Source organism: Aptenodytes patagonicus, chromosome 15 (assembly GCF_965638725.1).
Source record: "Aptenodytes patagonicus chromosome 15, bAptPat1.pri.cur, whole genome shotgun sequence".
Lineage (NCBI taxonomy): Eukaryota > Metazoa > Chordata > Aves > Sphenisciformes > Spheniscidae > Aptenodytes > Aptenodytes patagonicus.
Genome location: NC_134963.1, coordinates 14,030,734 through 14,052,058, shown reverse-complemented (window position 1 = coordinate 14,052,058; position 21,325 = coordinate 14,030,734). Strand labels below are relative to the sequence as shown.

At 49.7% G+C, this 21,325-nt stretch overlaps 1 protein-coding gene across 1 annotated transcript in view; it reads left to right on the top strand.

Moving 5' to 3' along the window:
* The window catches only part of TBX3 (T-box transcription factor 3), a 120,604-nt gene that overhangs the window by 68,879 nt on the left and 30,400 nt on the right, over positions 1–21,325 (top strand). The window lies entirely within an intron of this gene.

The following is a 21,325-nucleotide window of genomic DNA, read 5'->3' as shown; positions in this document are numbered from 1 at the left end:
GAGGTCCCAGTGCAGCATGGTTTCTAAATTCCACCCCCCGCAATCTGTTCCTGCTGCTTTAAACTATTAATAAATTGAAAGCATGTTCTGGAGGCCGATTTAATCCAGCCCCAAAGTTAAGCAGGTCCTGAATTGGTTTGCTGATGGGGTACACTTCTGAACTGGGGCCTTCCAGGCTAAGACACGACTGTCATCAGGGCTCCGCAGCTGGGCTCACATGAATAGAAAGGAATATTTGGCCCTGCAAATCAGGAATTGTATCTGTTCCCTGCGAGGGCAGGGAATTACCAGGAAGGGCTACTTGTCTTTTTAGGGCAGACACAAACCCAAAATGATGGTCGGTTACGGCATGCCATGCGCTCTAACATTTCACTCCCATCAGGATCCCTTTCCACTGCAGTAATAGCCCAGATTTAAGGTTGCAAATGCTGCTTCATTTTGTCCTGATGTCCTTTGTCACACCTGTGGTGTCCGAACCTCCCAGGGCTTCCTCATGGGACCAATCTTCAGCAATCCTCCTCCTCTGGTTGAAGAGGGACCTTGCTCTAACCCCGAGAATGGTGTCAAACAAACCCATTTCACTTCAATGACAAGGTGATGGCTTGCAGTCGGCTCTAATTGCATCCTCACAGACTTGTCCCAGCATAAGGGGAGACCTCGCGATTCGGATTAAAATTAGAAGCGTGCAGACTTTCCAAGGGAGGCTGAGTTTGGATTTAGAGCAGAGACGAGACCTCAGCCTGGGTGAAATGGCTTCTTCTGTTCTTGGGTATAACAACCCTGTGAGCATTTGCAAAAGCAAGTGCCCCGGGCGAGTTCTCAACTGCGCTTTTTCCCTTGACGCTTGGCATTTCAACCCACACGTTCAAGATTGCGCGTGGCATTTGGGACTGTATTTGCGGCCAGCTTAAGGGCTTGGGGTTCTTTTTAATTATTCTTATATAGTTATGGACTGGGGGCTTGGTGTATGGGAGCGAGAATGGGTTTGCTGTTTCTCCACCAGATTTTTGCATTGGATTGGTTTTTATTAGGACATGTTTGGCTTTGATTTCAGATTTATACGTTGTTCTGTTCTATCAGGCTCCAATAGGCTCTTTGAATCCAGGCCCCCATATAAATGGAGAATTATGATTCTAACGTTATGCCTAGTAGCAATCATAAAGAACTTGAAGGTTCATACTCATACGAGCTGCAAGCCCAAAGTCTCTTTCAAGGGGCTGAACCTCTGCGTGGCTGCAGACCAGGGAGGACGCTCCATTTCAGGGGGCGGAAGGTCTGTGCCCGCTTGGCTAAGAGGGGTGGGGTCTGGACCAGATTTGGGTGAGGGGCAGAATTGGGGGAAGGAGGGAGGAACAAGCCAGCCCCTAGCATACCACAAATGTGGTTTATATTGTAATATCAAACATTGGCTTATTCTGTGTTTTCTGTTAAAACAAGTCATAAAAGAACTACTTAAAGGGGACTCCATTCCTATATTTTATATATACCCACAGAGAACATGTGGAGCACAGATAACGGTGACCAACCTTCCCCCGCCGCTTCGCTCCTTCTCCCCCCGCTGCCCCATTCATCTCCGCCATCTAATAAGAAAAAGAACAGAGCTGGTGTTAACACAGGAGGGGTTGTTAATCTATTCGGAAACGGATTTTCGTGGTCCAGGCATACTGTTGGTTCGGTGGGGTGGGTTTTTTTGGGTTTTTTTTTTTGCTGAGAAGGGGGGTAGGGAGGGATGTTCGTCTTGCTTCTTGGGGACGGAGCCGAGGGCAGGCGCGGAGCGCGGTGCCCGGGGAGGAGGCGGCGGGGAGCCGGCCCCGCGGGGCAGCCGGGGCTCGCTCCCCTCGGCGGAGCTGGTGGAGGTGCTCGGCGGAGGGCGGGAGGGGTGTTTAGCTTGGGGTGGGATGTAATTGATAGCAGGGAAGAGCTGTCACAATAGCAGGATAGGAAACCGGCTATCCGGGACAGACCCAGCTTTTAAAAGCCCCTAATCTGCCAGTCTCTGTATTAAAGGGCTGATTTGAGGGGAGGACACGGGGGGAGGGGGGTTAAAGAGGAGGCCTGACTCCTGTTAGCTCCTTCTAATGAGGCAGTTGAATAGCATTTAAAAGGGCTCCTGGCCTGGCATGAAATCTCACAAAGGAACCTCCTTATTTTAATGCACGCAACTGACTTTGCTTTACAAACACTTTTATAGTGTCCAGACACTTACAAATCGACCTTCAGTGATTCTTGAGTTAATACGAAGTCTTGGGAAACATTAATGCGCTATTAAAAAAGAAAGTCTCTCAATAGATCTTTCTAGTCTTACAAACACGCTCAGAGTTCTTGAGTACTCAACTCCGGGTATAAAAATGTAAAGTCGTTTAAGGCTATTGATGGGGGGAGGGAGCCGATCCTGCATTCCTTGCCCGAGTCTCTCATTTAAGCTATTAACCTCCCGCTTGTGGGGTTTTTTTTTTTTCTGCCCGAGTAAAGAGCAACGAATTTTGGCTTCGAGCAAACATATTTAAACCTCGAAGAAGGGCTTGTGTGTCGGCAAGTTTATCTCCCCCCCCCCGATATGTCAGTTGGTTTAATAATAAAAAAAACCCCAACAAACCTCTATTACCTCTCCCTACAGACCTCGGCTCTCTAATTAGCGAACAATGCGGGGAAAGAATTTTAGGGGTCCCATCCTGCCGAGCGAAAAACCGGGAGGGGATGGGAGCGCCGAGATGGGGCCCTGTCTGCAAGCAGCTTGGAAAATACCCCCTTCCCTAAAAAAAAAAAAAAATAATAAAAAAAAAATTAAAAATCGCTGCAGCAGAAGGGAAACGGTTTAAATTGGCAAGCGAGATTAATGAGGGACGTAGAAAGCGAAGTAAATCGTAGTGGAACAGCTCAGCGCGGCAGGAGGAGTGTGTGTGTGTGTGTAGCGCGGGTATGTATATAATACGTATAGCTCGTGCTGATCTTGTGCTGTGAGAGATGCTGGAGTCTGGGTTTGGGAGCTGGGTTTCCCAGGGGATTTGTCCCACAGACACGGAAAGGGCCGGGGAAGGGGGAAAAGGGCTGAGAAAGGACCGTGGTCATGAGGATGGGGCCGGGGGTGGGGGGGGGGCGGCCTTTTGGGAAGGGTTTTAGTGGGGGGGGGAGTCGCTTTCCCCGACCCCCGCCTGCTGCGGCTCCCCGGCAAAGCCCCGGCGTTTCTAACGGTGAAAACTCGTTTCTCGTATATTTGTTTTCGGGGTTTTTCCCTCGGCGGCGGCTCCTCCGCCGGGGCTGACCGGGGGGAGCGGCGGCAGGAACCCGTCTGTGGGGCGGAGGGTGTCCCCGCAGCCACCCCGCCCGGCGGTGCGGGCAGCCACTGCCCTGCGGGGGGGGGGGGGGGGGGGCCTCGGCGCTTGGGAAAAAAGAAAAAAAAACCCCAGCAAAACCCAACCCAAACCCCAAACCCCCCACTCTCACGGTCCAAATTATCTCCTCTTAGCGCTGGGCTCCGATAAGGCCGGGCGCTGGGCAGACAGAGGCGGCCGGGGGGGGGGGGGGGACGCGGACCCCCGCGGTCCTCTTTTGTCTCGTTTCCCCCCCCCCCATTTCCCGGTTCTCAGTTGGTTTTTCTTTTTCTTTTTCATTTTCTTTTTCTTTTTTTTTCAGGGCACCTCAGGGAACAAAGAAACAATTTAAACCCGGCTTTAGGGAAACCAGCAAGTCCCGTCCTAATGACGGGGCGTTGTTTGTGCAGAGCCGCTCCGCTCCGCGCAGGCTGAGCGCGGAGGCTCCGCTCCAGCGCACCCGCGGAGGGGGGGAGCCGAGAGGAGCCGGGAAAATAAACAATGCTCTGTTTTATCTCTTCGCTTCCCCCTCTTCAGTTAAATTCGCGGGAGGGGGAGTGGATTTGAGCATACGAACAGCTGCTTAAAATCTAATATAGACAAATGGACATCTTGTATAACATTAAGTTTTAGTAGGCAACTCATTTATTTTGAAGTGCTCTTGCGAATAGTTTGGCAAAGAGCTTTTTTCTCCCTCCTGTTCCTGGAAAGTAGCTGGAGAGTTTGCCGGGCAGAGCTGGGGTCGGGTGTTCGGGAAGGAAAAGGGCGCTCTGTCCGTGAAGCCCTCGGGTCACCCACCCCAGCGCTCCGGGCGGGCGATGGTTCCCCTTCATGCGGCCAAAAAAATAAAAGGAACGACCCCCAGATAAAATTAGACGTAGAGGAAGACCGTGAGGATAAAAGATAAATGTATTATTCGGGCAATTTAGCGCTTCTGCAAGCGACTTTAGAGAGTCTAACACTTGCAGCGTTTGAAATGCAAAGCTCTGGGGCATCCCCCTCTTTAGGCTTGTGCGATATTAAACCAAAAAAGCGTGGCACAGGGGTATTTTTAGTTTGTAAATGGCTCAGTAAAAGCGGAGTCCGCCGTGGGAAGCTGTCGGTGATGGAGCAGGGTGCTCCTGCCTCGGCGGCTGCCCGGGACGGGCACACGGACTGCTCCGCGCCTTTGTCAGGGGACGGAGAAGAATAAATTCGGCTCCGTATTTTATAGAAACGGCGGAGCCGGGAGCACACAGGCTAAAAGCAAACCTGCGTCCAGCCAACCGTGAGGAGCGCGGCTCCAAATGAGAGGATTAGAGTTCGGGGGGGGGGGGGGGGGAAGGAAAAAAAAAAAAAAAAAGCGCCAAACTAACTAGAAAATAAAGATTTCATTCGTGGAGGTGTGCGCCTGGGTGCTGTCACCCACTGAGGGTGCCAGTGTCTCTCCTCTCCGAGCGAAGGGGCTTGTTCTGCCCTTCCCGAGCGGGCAGAGCCGCCGTCCTCCGCCAAAATCCCTCCCCGGAGCGGAGTGTCTCGGGCTGGATAAAGGGGAAAAAAGGGGAAAAACTGCAATTGTTTGAGAGCTCGTAGCGATACCAGGTCCCTCTGCTTGAGCTGTTACCCTCTCCTACCTTCCGCCTTTATTTGTAGGGACAAAAATCCCATAGTTTCCCTTAAATTTTTGTTTAATTCGTTATGTATATATATTTTTTCTGCTTCGTACTAAGACGATCTGGTGAATTTACTAGATGGGAAACAGCCCGATCCCCAGGATAAAGTTTTCTGCCTGCCCAAGGGTTTGTTTATCGTTTTCCTTCCCGCAGAAACCACTTTCTTGAGCTCCCGGTGCGGCGGCAGCGGGCGAAAACCCCTCTGGGCTTTACCGCTCGGGGAAAGATGCGATCCGGGGGTTAAAATACGGGTGTTTTTAGGCTGGGATCCTTCGGGTATTTTTTTTTTTTTCCCTTCCTGGTAATTTTTCAAAACCAAATTTGCCCCATTTAGGTGTGTGTGGGGGGGAAAAATGTAGAAACGTTCAGCGTGATTAGAAAACGCGTTCTTGAAGCAAGAAGGGAAAAGAGAGCGGCGAGAGCTTTGGGGAAGGTATTACATCCTCGTTCTCTGTAACTGCACGGGGCTGTTAAAACACCCTTAGAGCGAGATGAGAATTAAAGCGAAGCGGAGCTCCGGCCGCGGGAGAGCCGAGCTGCCGCCGCCGCGGTTCCCCGAGCCGGGCGGACCCGCGGAGCGGCCGGGCCGGCGGCTGGGGATGATTTATTGTGTGTTTGTTTGAGCTCGTTTCCCCCCAAAACAGAAACAAACCATTGATCTCCCTGAAAAGGCGAAAAACCCCGGCTCTGCGGCGGGAGGGTTTGCTCCCGCGGGCGGAGAGGGGCCGGCGCCCGCTCCGCACCCGCGGACGGCGTGCAGGGATGGGGTGGGTGTTTTCTCTCGCTGCTCGGAGCCAGGGAATATAATTTTTTTTTCTTTTTTCTTTTTTTTTTTTTTTTTAACTCCCAAGCCCTTGGCTCGGCGGGGGAGGAACCGCTCGCTGCTCTCGCTTCGGGTCCCGGCTTAATGAAACTCCACCGCTTAAGGAAGCGATCGAGCCCGGCCGAGCGCCGAAGGCGGCTGGATGTGTCCGTTAGCCCTCAGTTATAACTCCGTTAATATCCCGTGCTCACGGTCAGCAGCGCGTCCGCGGAGCAGGAGATCGCCCTGCCTGCGCGCCGGGCAGCGGAGGCAAAGCGCGCAGCTATTTGCCAGGTATTATCATCGTTATTATTATTATGAATTATTATTACTACTATATCCGCCGGTGCCCGCTCCTCTCCGCGCATCCCAGCTCCCTCCCCGGCGCTGGGAACCGCACCAGCCCCGAGCCGTTAACGAGGGGACCGAAGGCCGCGGCCGGGCCGCGGAGCGGGCGCGGAGCCCCGCGGAGGGGAGCGCACCGCAGGTAGTGCTGCGTAGGAAACGCCCTGGGTTTCTTTACGGGCTCATTTTCTCAGAGGAGGACTTTACTGCATGCGTAAAGAATTCTGAAAAGCAGCGGTAAATATTTTCTCTTCTGGCAAGTTATTTATTGGCATGAAGAGAGGATTTTTTTTTTTTTTTCTTCCTCTTTATAAAGCTACATGTGGTGACCATATAGGATCAGAAATAATGCGGCCTTTCTGGTTTTGAAGAACTGCTAATGTCATTAAAGGTCTTCCTAACACGCCAGCTAGGAGTTCAAAAAGCCTCGCCTTTTATCCTGGGCATATATTTGGTTGTTTATAAAGTGCAGACTTCCTTACGCTTCGAGTGCATCAGGAGGATTTCTTAACTCTGTAGAAGGATCTGTTTCCAACTATATTCTTCTTTGGAAATTGGACTGTTTAACTAGTGTCTTTCACACTTCTTTTCTGGCTGCTATTTTTATACATTCAACCACAGAAGTGGTTCCCGCACACAGAAGCAAACAAAGAATTTTCCCCTCTGCTTCGTATTACACGAAATATCTGCGCCGGCCACTAATTGTCCATTAGTGCTAATAAGTGGCTAAAACAATATTAGAAGATAACCCGAGCAACCTGTCGTCTTTATTTTAATGTGACTTACTGAAGTCGGGAAGGTTTTGACGAAGACCCGACTAGACGTGTCCGGGGAATCTGTGTACTAAACTTTTGGACTGTTGATTTTGAGGGTCACTTATCTAAGCTAAGTTCAAAGTGTCACCTGCTTTAATCCCTTTTCTGTCATGCTCGGAGAGACTCCACACAGCACACGGTCCGCTCCTCAGAGCGCTTGGAAAAAAACACTCTGTCTCGATTCCCCCCCCCCCCATTTTCCCTCACAAATACATTAGGAATTTCTCCCCTCCATTCTAGGGACTCGTAGGAAAAATTCATTTGAATTCAATTATTAATATTTTCCGGGCATGCTCTTTTAGTGTGCCATTTGTAATATATTAGGATGAATTATATGGTTTTTAAAAAAAAAAAAAAGAAAAAAAAAGAAAGGGGGGGGGGGGAAGAAAAACCCAGAGAAAGAAGGCCTTTTCTATTAAATAGAAACAAGATGTTCAAATATAGAATGTATGAATTTGAAATCTAGTGTTTTCCACTCTTGGATGCTGATGGCGTTAAAAAAAAATCTACTTTGCTGCTTCTGCAATTTAAATCCTTACGTAGAAACATAAATTATCCTCCGGGATATTATTTTTAATTAAAATTCTCTTTCCTGAAGGAGTTGTTTTTAACTTCTCTTCGGTTTTCCTGAAGATTTTTCTTTTCCCTCCGATTTAACATTTTCATTAATTGAGGGATTCTTAAGCCGTGCCTTGTGAGCAGGTTGGTGTTTTTGAAACTGTGACAGAAAACAGTCCACTTGTTTTGTTTTGGGTGAATGGTTTTGGTGAAAACGCATAGTTTTGAAACAACTCAGAGGGAGTGGAAAACTTGGAGCTCCTCAGACATGTCAATGAACAGCGTTCACACACACACACAAAGTCCCATGTTTTTTCAATGAGCTCTTGAACGTCAAGCTCCGCACTAAGGCTTTGGAGGGGCAAACCTAAATTTATTCATCTCCAGACGGCTTTAGGCACCTAGGTAGAAACGCAGCCGCTCTCAGAACTGCTGAACCCTCACAAATCTGGGTGAAGACAAGGAGGACAGCTCTGGTTCAGCGCCCCTAAAACCTAGTCCCTTTTCTCTCGCTGCCCACATGTGGCTTTGGGCACTTGGACTGGCTGTTGAGTTCAGCTGCCGTTATCGTTTCTTCTTAGAGAAGACCTGGAGAAGCAGGAAAAGTTCTTCTGTATTCGGCAAAACAAGGGACTTGAAGCACTTGGTGAACTTCAAAAGATTTGAGAGCGGTAGGGCAACATACCCGCTTTATGTTAGATGTGTAGACGGTCTGAGAGGAACCACCTCGGCCACTCAGCCCCACGTTCCCAGGCAATCCCGGAACGGGACCCGGAACGGTTCCCAGAGCATCCACACTGCAAAACACTTCCCACTGCCCGGGGTAAAAACACTCGAGGGCTGGTGGGAGAGACCAACCGGCTGCCAAGTGGCGGAGGACCCCAGGACCAGAGCAGGGGACCTCGAGGACTCGCGTCATTGCCAAATCTCGGGCTCCGCTGTTTTGAACACACGCAGGATTTTTGTATTTTGGTTCGGTTTTTTGTCTGCCAGAAATCTCCCTTCCTGCCATTTCAGGCTAAAAAGGCCACAGAACTGGGGTGGGGGGGGGAAAAATTTCTGGTAAAAATGAGGAGAAAGTGAGAAAAATCAGCTTCTTTGTGCCCACTGGGAAATTCTTTTGGGAAGGGAAAGAGGGATTTTTCTGTTACTTGGAGCTGGCAAGTATCAAGGCAACATATGTCATGATTTCTCATGGGTATTTCTAGGTTTTGGTGGGTTTTCTAGAATTACTGGGGTCCTGGTGCAACAGCTGGCCTGTCCATCCTCCTCTCTTCTTGGTGACTGATGTCCCCAAGTGTGTGTCCTGTGTCCCAACAGGTAAGGAAGGTGAACGGGAATCGAGGGCACAGAGAGAATTACCGGGGCAGGTACATCTGCTAATGTGTCCTAGTCGTTTCGTTGACTTTTTATTTTTTCCCCCTTTTCCTGTAATTTCTGAACCAATCAGTCTGCTATCGGCTAGCTCTGGGGATGGATGAGTAACGCTAGCGAGATAAAAGAGCCAAGACTCCCTTTCCTGTGATTTGGCTGCTTTTTGTTAACAGTGCTCTGAGCGCCATTATTTCCCATAAAAGACATCTGGAAAATCATCGGCGTGTGGTGGAGAAAGTGGCTCTTCTCTGCTTTGTACTCCCCTTTGATCCAACATGGAGCACAATTCACTGCCTCTTGAGATCAATAGCTCCCGTTCTGGGACATTTTTCATTCTCGTATGCTGTGGGTGATTTGAACCACTTTAAGAAAATATGAATGTGAATGCCTTTTTGTCTTAGAATGTGTTTATTTATGAATTTGTGACAGCAAGGCCAATGCCAGGAAGAGAACGGCATGGACCAGCTGGATATCCCCACCGAGTACGACCGGTTGAGGTGTTCCTCTGAGTTTGGTTAGCTTCGCTTTTGTAATACCACCCGACTAAAGATTCACAAAAGTATTGGTGGCCATGGCTGCGTTGGGCAGCCTCATGGTAATCAAAGCAGAGACCTCCAGAGCCAAAAGCGTCAACTGTTATAATTTGAGCTCAACCTGCCTACCTAGAGTAGTGATGGGTTCAAAGCCTCTTTGAACTGGAGGCAAAAGGGATCTCCGGGCGACCGGAGTGGGAAGGGTGTTGTGTGCACTCGGGTTCAGCAGAAACACTAAGTTGTGCTCTGGTCTTTTTAACCGAGAGTAGCCAACCTGCGGTTCGTGAGCTGCGTGCAGCTCTGGTACTTTGGATGTGGCTCCTGTGCCAGGGTTTTGTCATGGTGGGCTTATCACTAGTAAGCCTGGTCCAGGCAGGAGTTAGGGCTGAAGGGGCTGGTGTTAGACCCAGTCTTGCATTCAGCACAGCCTCGTTCAAGGATGAATCCCTGGGATCTCAACCCCCGTGTCCCACCAGTGACCCACGCCCAGAGTCTTCTCCATCCCTGTTCCTTGATTCTTCTGTAAAGAGACACCTGGATGGGCGAGAGTGACTGTGTTATGCCTTTTCTTAAGAAAGCAGCTCTCGGATACGCGAGAAGGCCTGACAGTACTGAACAGGAACTTGTGACCTATATATTCAATGAATGGCTTAGTCGGATGGACTTTGAGATGTTTGTCTGCTCAATGCCTCTGCTTTCCAGCACTAAATCCTGTAGTATTCGACCTGAAAGGTCTTGCTAATATGAGTAGGATCAAGCACAGGCCTACAAAGAGCAAGGGAGGTCATTATTTTCACAGGAACTGAAAGTCGGACCCTAAATCTTCAGAAGAGAGCGGTGCCTAGAAACCAGCTGTCTAATATATCTGCTGTGCTAAACTGGTAGCAGGGAGGGGAGAATAAAAATGTGTTTTGCAGTATAATATTGCTTTGTGCCTCCAAAAAGGCTTCTAATTTTATGTTTTAAAGGCAAACATTACAGCTAATTGAAGAGCAGAGAGGAAAAATGGATCTCCTTTTCTAAGCGCCAATAAGACTGGGTTCTGGGCCAGTGGTTCTGTGAGAGGTCTCCATTTACTACCTGTCCTAAACCTCAGGTATTTTAGAAGGAAAATGCCTGCCATATATTAAAGAGAAAAGTCATTAAATGGATGTCAAAAAAAAAAAAAAAAAAGAGGACAGAGAAAACCCATATGACTGAATTTATGGCTTGCTTAAGAAGCACAAGGTAGCACTGAGAAAACATGAATGAGAACAAGGGGGCATCCACGAAATGGAAAAGGCATTTACCACTTGCTGCCTTCCCAGTGGTGACCTCGGAAGAGGTCCCCCAAGCTGGCAATGTCACTGTCCCATCCCTGCAGCCTGGACCCTCCTCCTGCCTTTCCCCCCAGCCCCCCCGCCCTTGAACGGAATAACCCTCCTCCACCTCGCTGGGAGTTGGATTAGGCCCCGTGCCCAGAATGTCGCTCGGTTTTTATTGCTATGGTGAATGCACCCATTTGCCTCTGGAGGAAACGGAGCTGAGCGCGAGCAGCCCTGAGCCAGCAGGAAATTCAAGGCTTTGTGGGCATCCAGGCAGGAGCCAAGTTAAATGAGCAAGAGGCAAAGCGAATGCTCTCAGGGACAGCAGATTCGGAGCAGGACTCAGCTTTGGGTAGGAGGATGCAGGAAGAGGGCGATGTGGAATTTTAGCCGTGACCTCGATGGAAGCAGGGTGTTCAAAGCGTTTGGTGTCGCACCAGCGATCAGGCTGGTGACCCGGCCGAGGGCTGCGGGTAGCTTAGGAGATCTGTCCGTGGGAAAAGAGCTGTGCCATTCACCCGGGCTCGCCTTGTCCCAGAAGCATGGGCAGAGCTAGGAGCAAGAGGGTTCCCTCTAACGCAGTGAGTGGGAGTAAGAGGTGGGCGGGCAGGAGGCAGGCAGAGACTGCGGGTTTGGCATTGCTGTGAGCTCCTGTTGAACTTTAGGCTCTTCTTTTGGACATCCAGAAGCTTGCTGGGATCCCACTGGAGGATCTCAGTGAGGCTGCAGAGGCAGGAACAACACCCTCTTACGGCTGCCTTTATCCCAGGCCCTTAGAAAACACTGATTTCTCTTAAAAAACAAAAACCAAACTTGAGTAAAAGAAAAGAACTAGAAATCCTATCCCAGAGGGCATCTGTCCTTCCTAGCCCATCTCATTCCTGCCTCCGGTTTCAGCGATGAGATGCTGCAGTCCTTCCTTGGGACCAGTCTCGCAGACGGGCTGAACCATGACACGAGGTGATGACTCTTCCCAGTTCTGCATGCGCTGTCTTGCAGGGGCCCACATACTTGGTCTTAGAGCAGATGCTGCGCGGTGCTGTTGCCTCTTATGTCTACCTCCCTATATCCCGGTATACAAATCATCACAAGCTTTGGGTGTTTTGGGGGGAGAGAAATCAGAAAATACCAGCGTGGAGCAGTGAGTCCCCTTCCATACTGTGAGTAGCAACAGTCGAATGAAACTTGGTTTGTTGTTTTTTCTCGCTAGCTTTGTGCCTGGTTTGATGTCCCAGCTCAGCTCTCGTGTCAGCCAGCCGCTGTGGAGAGGGGTGGGCTAATCCCTGCCTCTCCTCGCCTCCATCTCCTCAGCTGCTGGCTCCTCCTGCATCCCTCGCACCAGACCTAGCAGTGTCTGGCTGTGGGGTGAACAGGTTTAGCTGGCTGAGCCGATGGCAGGTTAACCCTGTTAAAAATATAGCAAAGGAACTGGATTTTGTGTCAGACCAGGTACTGAGCTGGTCTGGACCTTATGGCTGGGTCCCGCGTGGTCCTGATCCTCTCTCTGCCTTTAGTGTGGCTTTGTCGTATGATCAAGCCAAGGGAGGCTGCTGCCGGTGCTCTCTTTAACTGTGTTGCCAAAGAACTGTGAAGGGAAAAGTGGGAGACGGGATCAGTGAGAATCCTGCTCTGAAGTTGATGGGATAGGCAAAGAGCTTGGGAGAAAGCAGATCCATTTTCTCCTCTGCTACTAGTATGCCCCGTGGCCTCGGGCACCTCACCTAATCTCTCTGTGCCTGCCTTGCCCCCATCCTTCTGCCTCACGAACTCCGGAGAGGCAGGAGCAGCCTCTCCCCATGTGTTTGTAGGACGCTTCACACAGTGGTGTCTGTCACGGTGTGGCCTCTGGACTCTATCACAGCCTTACTACTATTAATAATCCAGAGGATTAGAAAGATAAGCCAGTTACAGCAAGACTCAGGCTTGTCAGTGCCGTCCACTGACTTGCGGTATCTTGTAGGTGGGGGAACTGCTCCGGTCTGTTTATTTACAGTCTATAACTTTGCAAATGGTATAATAGCTGCTCAGGTTTTATTTCTTTGCAAACCCCTCAGCGTAGGAGACATCTGTGCTGACAGAATTATCTTTTTCTTTTTTTTTCCTTCCCTACAATGGTGCCTTTAACAAGAGCTGGGCTTTAATTGGTAGCTCAGATGGATCCCTCCCCCTCAGCTTGGGGGAGATGCCTGACAAGTAGTAGAGCAGTAATATACGGGCAGATTGAATACATGTATTTCAGCCACGAAGCACAGTATGTCATATATTTAATATATATTTCATCCCAAAGAAGCACAATTATTTTATTTCTACATAGGTGAAGCACAATAAAACTCTGCCCTTTCCCACATGCTTAGCTGCCTTCTTTCAGCTCAAGGCTGCAGTTGCTCTGCGGTTTAGGTGTCCCGCCCGCCAGTGGAGTGGGACTCACGGTCAGGCGGGCACGGGTCCCGGCTGGGCTTGGCTCCGGCCACGCTGTCCGGTCATCCCTTGCAAGTGGGGGGGGCTCCGGGCTCCTCCGGCTCTGCGTGGGGATGCTGGTGGCTTTGCCACGTAGGCGGGCTGTAGGACTCCCTGGGGTCACGGCAAGGTGAAAGTTGTTTATTCCATGGTGGAGGATCTAATCGAGGCCGGGGCGTAGGGACAACCCCGTGCTGACTGATCTCCCTCTAGGGGCACTTTTCCTTTTTTGATGCAATACTAAGTGGATTTTACCCCCTGGCTGATACAAGAGGTTTTTTCCCATATGAAGACTCATGGTCTTCCTTTTGCAGATGGGGAAAATGAGGCATGGAAAAGCAAAGGACAGGAATGGGAGTTTTGAGAGCCAGCCCACTGCTTTGTCCCCTAGGCTGAGCGGTCCATGTCCCTGTGCACCACCTTAGCATGCAAAGCCAAGTGGTAGCACAGGGCTGATGCTCATACAGGCACAGATCATCAGCTCCTGGTCTTTCCTACTACGCAGGTAGAGTGTCCCAGGGATGAGGAGGTTTGAATGAAGTCAAGCAGAGAGTTGCTCTCCTCGAGAATCCAAAGATTTATGAGACCATCCAGTTCCTTCCAGCTGCAGGACCTGACTTAGCCCTACCCAGCAGCCAAATTGTAACTCAATCGCACATCTCTGTTTCTTTTCTCTTTCCTGCTCTTGTATTTTAGCACAAGGGGGATTTAGGAGAGATGCTGTGTGTGTGGAAGAAGGGATGAGGTGTATGTAATGAGTCTTATACGTGTGACAGATATTACCTGGGAGCAGCACAGCCAGAGTGGGTTTGAGGCTTTTCAGTGCTGCAGGACAAACTAAACTAGCCAGCCGCACCGGAGAGGCTGGGGCTGGGCTGCTTGTGCCATGGGAAGGGGGAGGAGAAGGAGCTGGCAAGGAGTCTACCTGGGCTTGGCTCGCTGCTGCTGCTGGAGGACTTGGGCTTTTTCTGCTGAGGGAGCTTTTCAGCATGACGTGGCAGCTCTTTGCCCTTCACAGCAGCAGCCAGCACAGGCTCCCCGGGGCTCTTTGATTGCACGGCAGCCTGCTGCCAAGGCACCTGCTAAATTGTGTGTGCCTAGAGCCAGCCTTCTGCGTTGCACTTGATGCTGACGTTTCTGCACCCTCTTTCCATCCTTTGCCAGTAGTCCAAGAACGCTCCCTGCCCTGCCAGTGAGACCTCAGCTCGCAGTGCCGCTGTGGCTCTCCCAGCCGCCGCAGTCGTGCTGCATAAGGTGTTACCCCACGCTCTTGGAGAACAGCTTGACTTGTGGTTCCTCCCTGATAAGCAGAAAGACTGCTGTCAGCGTGGGCAATGGCGGACCAGCCCTTCCGCAGCGTGAGTCCCCTCTCCCTAGTGACCTCCTCTGCAGTAGGAGATCTTAAAAGCATGTTTGGAAAGGGCAAACAAAGAGTGAAACTGAAGAAACTTCGTTGCCAAACATATTCTCGGAGAGGGATTTTCTGGTGTCTAGTCCAGTGAACTTACTGCTCCGTGTGTAGCTTTTCTAATGATGCTCTCGTTTGTGGGTTCTCTGGTGGCCAACAGTGTGGCTGAAGTCATATGGCTGTCTCAGTGAGGGCGCTGACTTTTTCCTCTTCCGTGTTGCGTAGGAACTTTGTTTCTATAAGAGCGACAGCGGGCTGCTAAACGTGGTGGAAATGGGACCAAACACTCAACAACTGCGAATGGAGAAAAGAGAGAGAAATGAACTAAGAGAGGCAGGTACGTGCATGCCGAGCTCATCTTCCCTTAGGGAAACAGGCCGAGCGCTGGGGCCTTGTTCTACAGAGCATCACCCCGAGCTGGAGTCCTTGGGAATGACCCCAGGTCTTATGACCTGTAGCACTGGATGCTGTGACACTAAGCACATCCCTAAAAGAGAGCTTTTCACCCACAGAATGGATCTAAGAAGGCTTTATTTAGTTCCTTATTCTGCGAGTTTGCTCCGGGGTGGAGCCCATCACCACAGCTTTGGAAGAGCCACAAGTGCCTGCTCTGCTCATGGCTGGCAAGGATGGGGAGCGCTGCCCAAGCCATGTCTGCTCCCCGCTGTGCCTGCTGGCTTGAGGTGCTGGTGGGGTCTCCGGAGGGTAGGAGTGAGGCTCTGCACAATTTCTGGACCCAGATTTTAGGGATCTCATGGACAGCCTTTGTTGGCATCTCCCCAGACCTGACTCTTCTTCACCCCACGGACCCAACCTCTCCTTTTCTCCCCAGTGTCTCCAGGCTCTCGCTGCTCTCATGCGCTGGCACAAGTTAATAACTAAGCCCAGGGCTTCCCCGGTGCGGCACACACTCGCTGACACCCAGCCTGACCCTTCCTGCAGCCGGCTGGCAGGCTGACCCTGCGGCATGCAGGTACTGTGGCTGGGAGAGATATTCCCCCACCTTGGGAGCCATGTGTAGGACTCTTGTGACAAGAGCAGTGTTTACATGAGGGGGGAGGCACTGGGGGTTTTGCGCTGGGATTTGGGAATGTTCCCCCCACCCGGTTCCTCCTGAGTAGTTGGTCAGAAATGTTTATCAAGGGCTAGAAAGTAAACCTGTGTGTATAATACCCCAGACCAGAAAGCCAGAAAAAAATCTTGTCGAAACCACAGGGTCAGCCTGGCAGATTTGCAGCGCTAATTTACTGGTGGCTTAAACAAATAGAGGCAGATTTGCATTCCTGCCTCCTCCTCTGCCATCCCACGCTGTGCTCCAGAAGGCAGCCAGGGTGGGAGCCGCCTTTGCTATCGGATCACCGGGGCTCTGCCCACGGCCCGGCGTGGCGGGGCTGTGTTCCTGGATGGTCCTTCAGGTGGGTGTTGTAAGGTAGCAATGATTTCTGGTGACTACCCTTTCCTTCCCCTCCCTCTGAAGGAAAAGGAGACTGAAGACGTAGTCTCCTCATCAAGCTGCTGAGTTAATTGTCCCCGTCCACGCTTTCAGCCTGCGGTCGATGCAGGGGAACGCTGCTTAACTCTGACCCCATTTCCTTTCTGGTGACGTTAATTCGCTTGACCTCGTGTTTGCTGATCTCACGTTCCCTTGCAGCTGACAGGGGGGTGTGAAGGAGGCAGGCAGGCAGGCAGGAGGCTCGGGAAAAGCAGGGCACGCGGTCCCGCCGTCCTGCTGCTTGCTGAGCGCGCAGGGAAATAAGTGCTGTGCTCCAGAACGGGAGCAGCAACTTGTTGATCCATGCTGAGGGATCCGTTCTTCAAATTTTAACGCAAAAATGGGAATCCTGATCCCAAATTCCCCTTTGCTGTGCTGAAGAGATGCATCCTGCGCCGGGATACTGGGTCTCCTGGGAATTCCCATTTTAGCCTCACCTGGGGCAGACTCACCTCTAGGTCTAACATGGGCAGAGGCAATTTGCTGCTGTTGGGTAGTCAGGAGCAGCCTAATGCTTAACTCAAGTTTCTGTTGATGCTTCTGAAAACTTCCTCATTGCGGGTCTGTCTGTCTGCCTCTTTAGGATCATAAAACATGGCCCCTCTTGTTTCCTTGGACCTCATTTTCCCATCTACTGTCCCTCACTTGTCTCATACAAAGATGAGCGTATGAAGGATGAGGAGAGGCTCAGATATTTGAACGTGTGGTGCGGGGGGATGAATAGATCAGGTCAGTGGCCAACTTTGAGCTGCCCGTCAGGCTGTGGCAGGTAAGGTCTGTGGTGGTCAAAACTTCTGCCAGATGTTTTGGGTCTCCCGTTGGGAAGGGGGGCTGTGGCTTTGTCAGGTATGCCAGTCAAACAGCGACTGTTTTCCCTTGAAAAAACTAGCAAGTACTTGTGGACAGGGCTCCATTGGTACGGATGGACGTGTTACATCTCACAAGGTGCCGCGGGGTGCTGTGGGAATGGACCAGTCCTTACGGAGTTGTTGGAGCAGAGAGCAGCATTGCCATAGTTTCCAATGGGAAAAGTTGACAGCCCACGGTGTCTTGGGAAGCTCTCCTGCCTCGGAGAGGGTGCGTGCGTCAGCGATGACCTCTGTGAGAAGGTGACTTTGGTGCCTGGGTTTATGATGCCTCTCCACCTCCAAGTTACTTGTCTTTGCAAGAATTACGGGTCTGTGCCCAGATTATGTTAGCAGCCCACTGTAATCTCCTTGAAACCCAAACAAAAATGAGTCTTTGCTCTGAGGAGAAAAATTCGGACTTTCCAGCAGAAAAGAGGAGCATCTTTGTTCTCCCTTTGTCTTTTCTCTCGTTTCTTTTCTTGTCTCTTGAAATACAGCCCTTTCCTCCCTGGAAGGTGCCATCACTGAGCCCGCTTTCCCAATTCCGAATCTCAAGAATGTGATAAACCTTAGTTGATTTTTCCAAACGGCTTGAACTGGTGTCAGGGCCATCTGCTCTCCAGGTCATTATAAGAATTTGCACCGTAAAGCTTTGCCATGTGTTCTCTGCAGATTACATACACCTTTGGCTGTGCTCTTGTTGTTAGCTGCTCATTATTGGTTGGTTTGAAAAGCTTTTCTTATAAATGCCCTGTGTCCTAACCACACGTGTTGTATCAGTGGTTTTATAATGACCCATTTGGAATTATTTAGCCAGGGAACCTTGCAGTTTTTCCGTTCAATGTGTCCTTATAAGATGCCCAACTTCTACAGTTAGTCTATGAATGTACCCACACTATTAGATCCACTTGTTTATAATAGCAACCAAATGTCTTCAAATATTCAAGCCTCCTTTTATTTTTTACAGCACTGGCAATAAGCCTTTACATGTTAACTCTTGGCCTCTCTGGGTAACCTCTTATTTAAAAGCAACTTAATTGACTTTACCAGGCCTGGGCTATTTTTCATTTCTTCCTAGAGGACTCATTACTGGAGATGGATGTTTATAAACTGGATCTGGATCCTTCTCTCTCTCTCTCTCTCTCTTCTCTCCCTCACAAACTCTTTTACCCCTTCCTGCCTGTTTACATTAGCAAGCCATAATCATAATCATGGCTTCACATAGTTTGGCTAAGATTTTTGTAGTGGTGACCGAGTGTAAAAAGGAAAAAGCAAACAGTTAAATAGCAAGTGCTGAAAGGGAGAAAGAAAATGTTAAAATACTCAGGTTTTTCGGGATTTGTATGTCAGTGAAATGGTCGGGATTAGAATAGAGGTTTGATTCTTTGATACAGGTAGGTTTTATACTGGTATAATTCATTTTTTGTGTGTCATATAAAACAGGTGTAATGCAATGGTAAACTGGGTCCCAGTGTTTGGGGTTTTGGTTTTTTTTTCTTTTCTTTTTGGAAGCAAATAATATCATTATTATTCAGGATAAAAAGTGAGACAACTGGAAGCAGATTTCAACCAAGCCATAGTCCTTGGCATAACAGATCCTCAACAGTTAGGTGTCCGATAACCTGTAAAAGCTTAAGGTAGGAGTGCTTTGTCCATGTCAGCCTGCCTGTCTCCGTAAGCAGGACACACGCTTAAATCCAAAGCCTTTGAGTATATAATGCACCAGATCCTCAGCCCATCCTATGTTGCTGTAGGTTTCCTGATGTCATTGGATCCATTCTGATTTCCAGCAGTGGAACATCTGGTGCTTTGTGCTCATGTGTTGTCCCTGGTTAAGCTTAAATCCACAGACCTGGTCTGACAGAGGGGCTCCGAACACCCGGTACGTTTGTTTGGTATCTAAGCTCTTCTGCTAGCATGTGTGTCACCGCTCGGAAAGCCCACGTTGCTTCTTGCTTTGCATCCATCTATACATCCTGAAATGCCTATCAGAGGTGAGAGAGGCAGAAACACCTACTAGGCCATATTGTTCATCCTTTTTTCCCCCCGTTTCCACTTTGTACCTGATCAATTCACTTTTCGTTCAGGAGCTTCTGTCTCATTTTAAGTCTCTGATCAGTGGAGAATTGCAACACCTTCCACCCTTCTCAGCCCCAGCAGAGCTTGTGGGGGAGGATTTTCCTGCTTATTCATCTTAAACTTGCCCGTGCTTCATTGTATCTTCTCATCTTTCCCGGGCTGCTTACTGCCAGGCTCTTGTTCCCCCAGCAGGAAGGAGCCGCGGGACCGTGTGCTCGGTCCCCACCAGCACCCAGTCACTGCTACGGAGAGCGAGCCGAGGGGTGGGCAGCGGTCATGGGATCCCAGATATGTGATGAGGGGAGAGCAAGTGCTTTTTCTCTGCACGCGTCATCTTTACGCTCATCCTCACAGACCCCTCACGCTTAGGAAGTGTTCATTTTCAGGTGCTCCACAAGACGCCCGTGACAGAGCTGGGGGGGAAAGGTGGGCAGTCAACGTCCAAGGTCAGCAGCCTCTATCATATCTACTGCGGTTTGGCATCTTCTGCGCCGCTCTCACAAACGATAAGTGATCCAGCTGTAACAGGTCGATTTGATGATGCAGGGGAGAAGCACAGGGAACACCGAAAGATGCGGGGGCTTCTCTGCACTAGCTGTGTGTAGCGGCTGATGATTCCTGCCCTCAAAACTGAAGGTCCTTTCTGCCCTTTTCAGCATGAGCGTTTCTTTTTTGTTCTTCTTAAACTTTCTCTGGCTTTTTTGGCGATTGCCCAGCAATAAGGGTGCACGTCCCTCATATCCCACCTCCGTGTGTGAGCAGCGCTCCTGCTGCGGTAACCTGCCCTCCCGGCACTCCTTACTGCAAACTTCAGGCTAACCTCCTGCCCCGTGCTCTCTCTGGGACTAATAATTTATTTTCACTGGATTTTGGATAAAACCACAATTGAAGAATCTGGATTTTGAATAATCCTCCAGCCACCTTTCCCTGAATTTAATCCTCACAAATAATTTTGTGCTCTTTCTCTGTCCTTTCTGCTTTTCTCTGCCCTCTTTTTCTCCCTTTTTAATCCTCTCTTGCCTTTCATGAGTTCCCTTAACTGGGTAGCATCTGCCAATTTTATTAATGGGCTATGTAATCCATTTACAGGGTCATTAATGAAAATATTAAATAAGGCCAGACCTAACAAAAGATCTTTGGAGTGTTCTGCAAGATACCTCCCACAAGTGTAATACTTGGCTTACTGCCTTTCTGGCAGGTCTGAATCCACAAAGCAACGTTCATATTATTATTATTATTGTTATTATTATTGGCACTAGGTGATAACTAGAAACCCAAGCCAAACCCTGGGTTTTGTGGTGATAGGCATGGTGCACACATGCTCCGATTATTTATTAGAAAACAGCAGAGTCATAGTGTGATGGGGGTCCTGGTTTTGTCCAAGAGCTACATGAAGGAGAGACATTTACTTGTCCCAGAGTGGTTACAGTATGAAAAGAGCAACCTAAATGAAGGATGGGAAGGGTGACAGCAAGATCAAGGGCACTGCCAAAGGCTTCGCCCTCTGACAGTAGCCATGCAATAGTCCACGCTGCCTCTCAGTCAGATAGCACTTGTCTCCATCTGCTTGATTTTACCTTCCCCATTAAAGTGTGCGAGCGCTGGATACCTCATGACCAGCTTCCACTGCCCAAAATTGCCATTTTTGTAAAATAGTAAAATTCAGTCTCTTTGGGGAGGGGGGTGGGGGGGTGGGAAGGAAAGATATAAACCAGCCTGTGTCTTCTGGACTGCTACTGCTCGGTAGACAAGCTTGAGTGCCTGATATAAAACATAAGCAGAGGGGATTCAGCTGACCCGCCAGCACTTTGCATCAGTCCTTGTTTCTGCTGACCTGTTACTCGGATGAATATTCAGGTTGATTTTAAGATTTCCGAGTAGATCTCCAGTTTTGCTACTCAAATGAAGGGGATGAAGAGGTGAGCACAGCGTACAGTAGATGGTAGCACAAAGCCGTAGGGTAATCTAGGAGAGAGAGCAGAGGGGGAATATAGCAAAATACCCGATGAAAAAGATTCTGGTGGGTGATTTTCTGCAAGAAAAGTGTGAATTTCCAGAGCTGCTTACAGCACTGGGATACCCAGCTCCCAGTCAGAATCCCACCTTTCAGATTTTTTAAGAACTGAAGCTAATTAAGATAAATGCCTGTCTATGTAAAGTGTGCATCAGATGTGTAAAGAGGTATTTGTGTGCACGCACCCACAGATGTTTACTGCGGATTATTTTTGTACCAGCACATATATCGAGCCTTCCGGATGCTGCAGGTTGAAGGCCTTCAGTGGCATTTCGGGAGACCTACCCTCGTGCGTGTGCCTGCGTATAAGATACTTTTATATAGTCTCCTTTC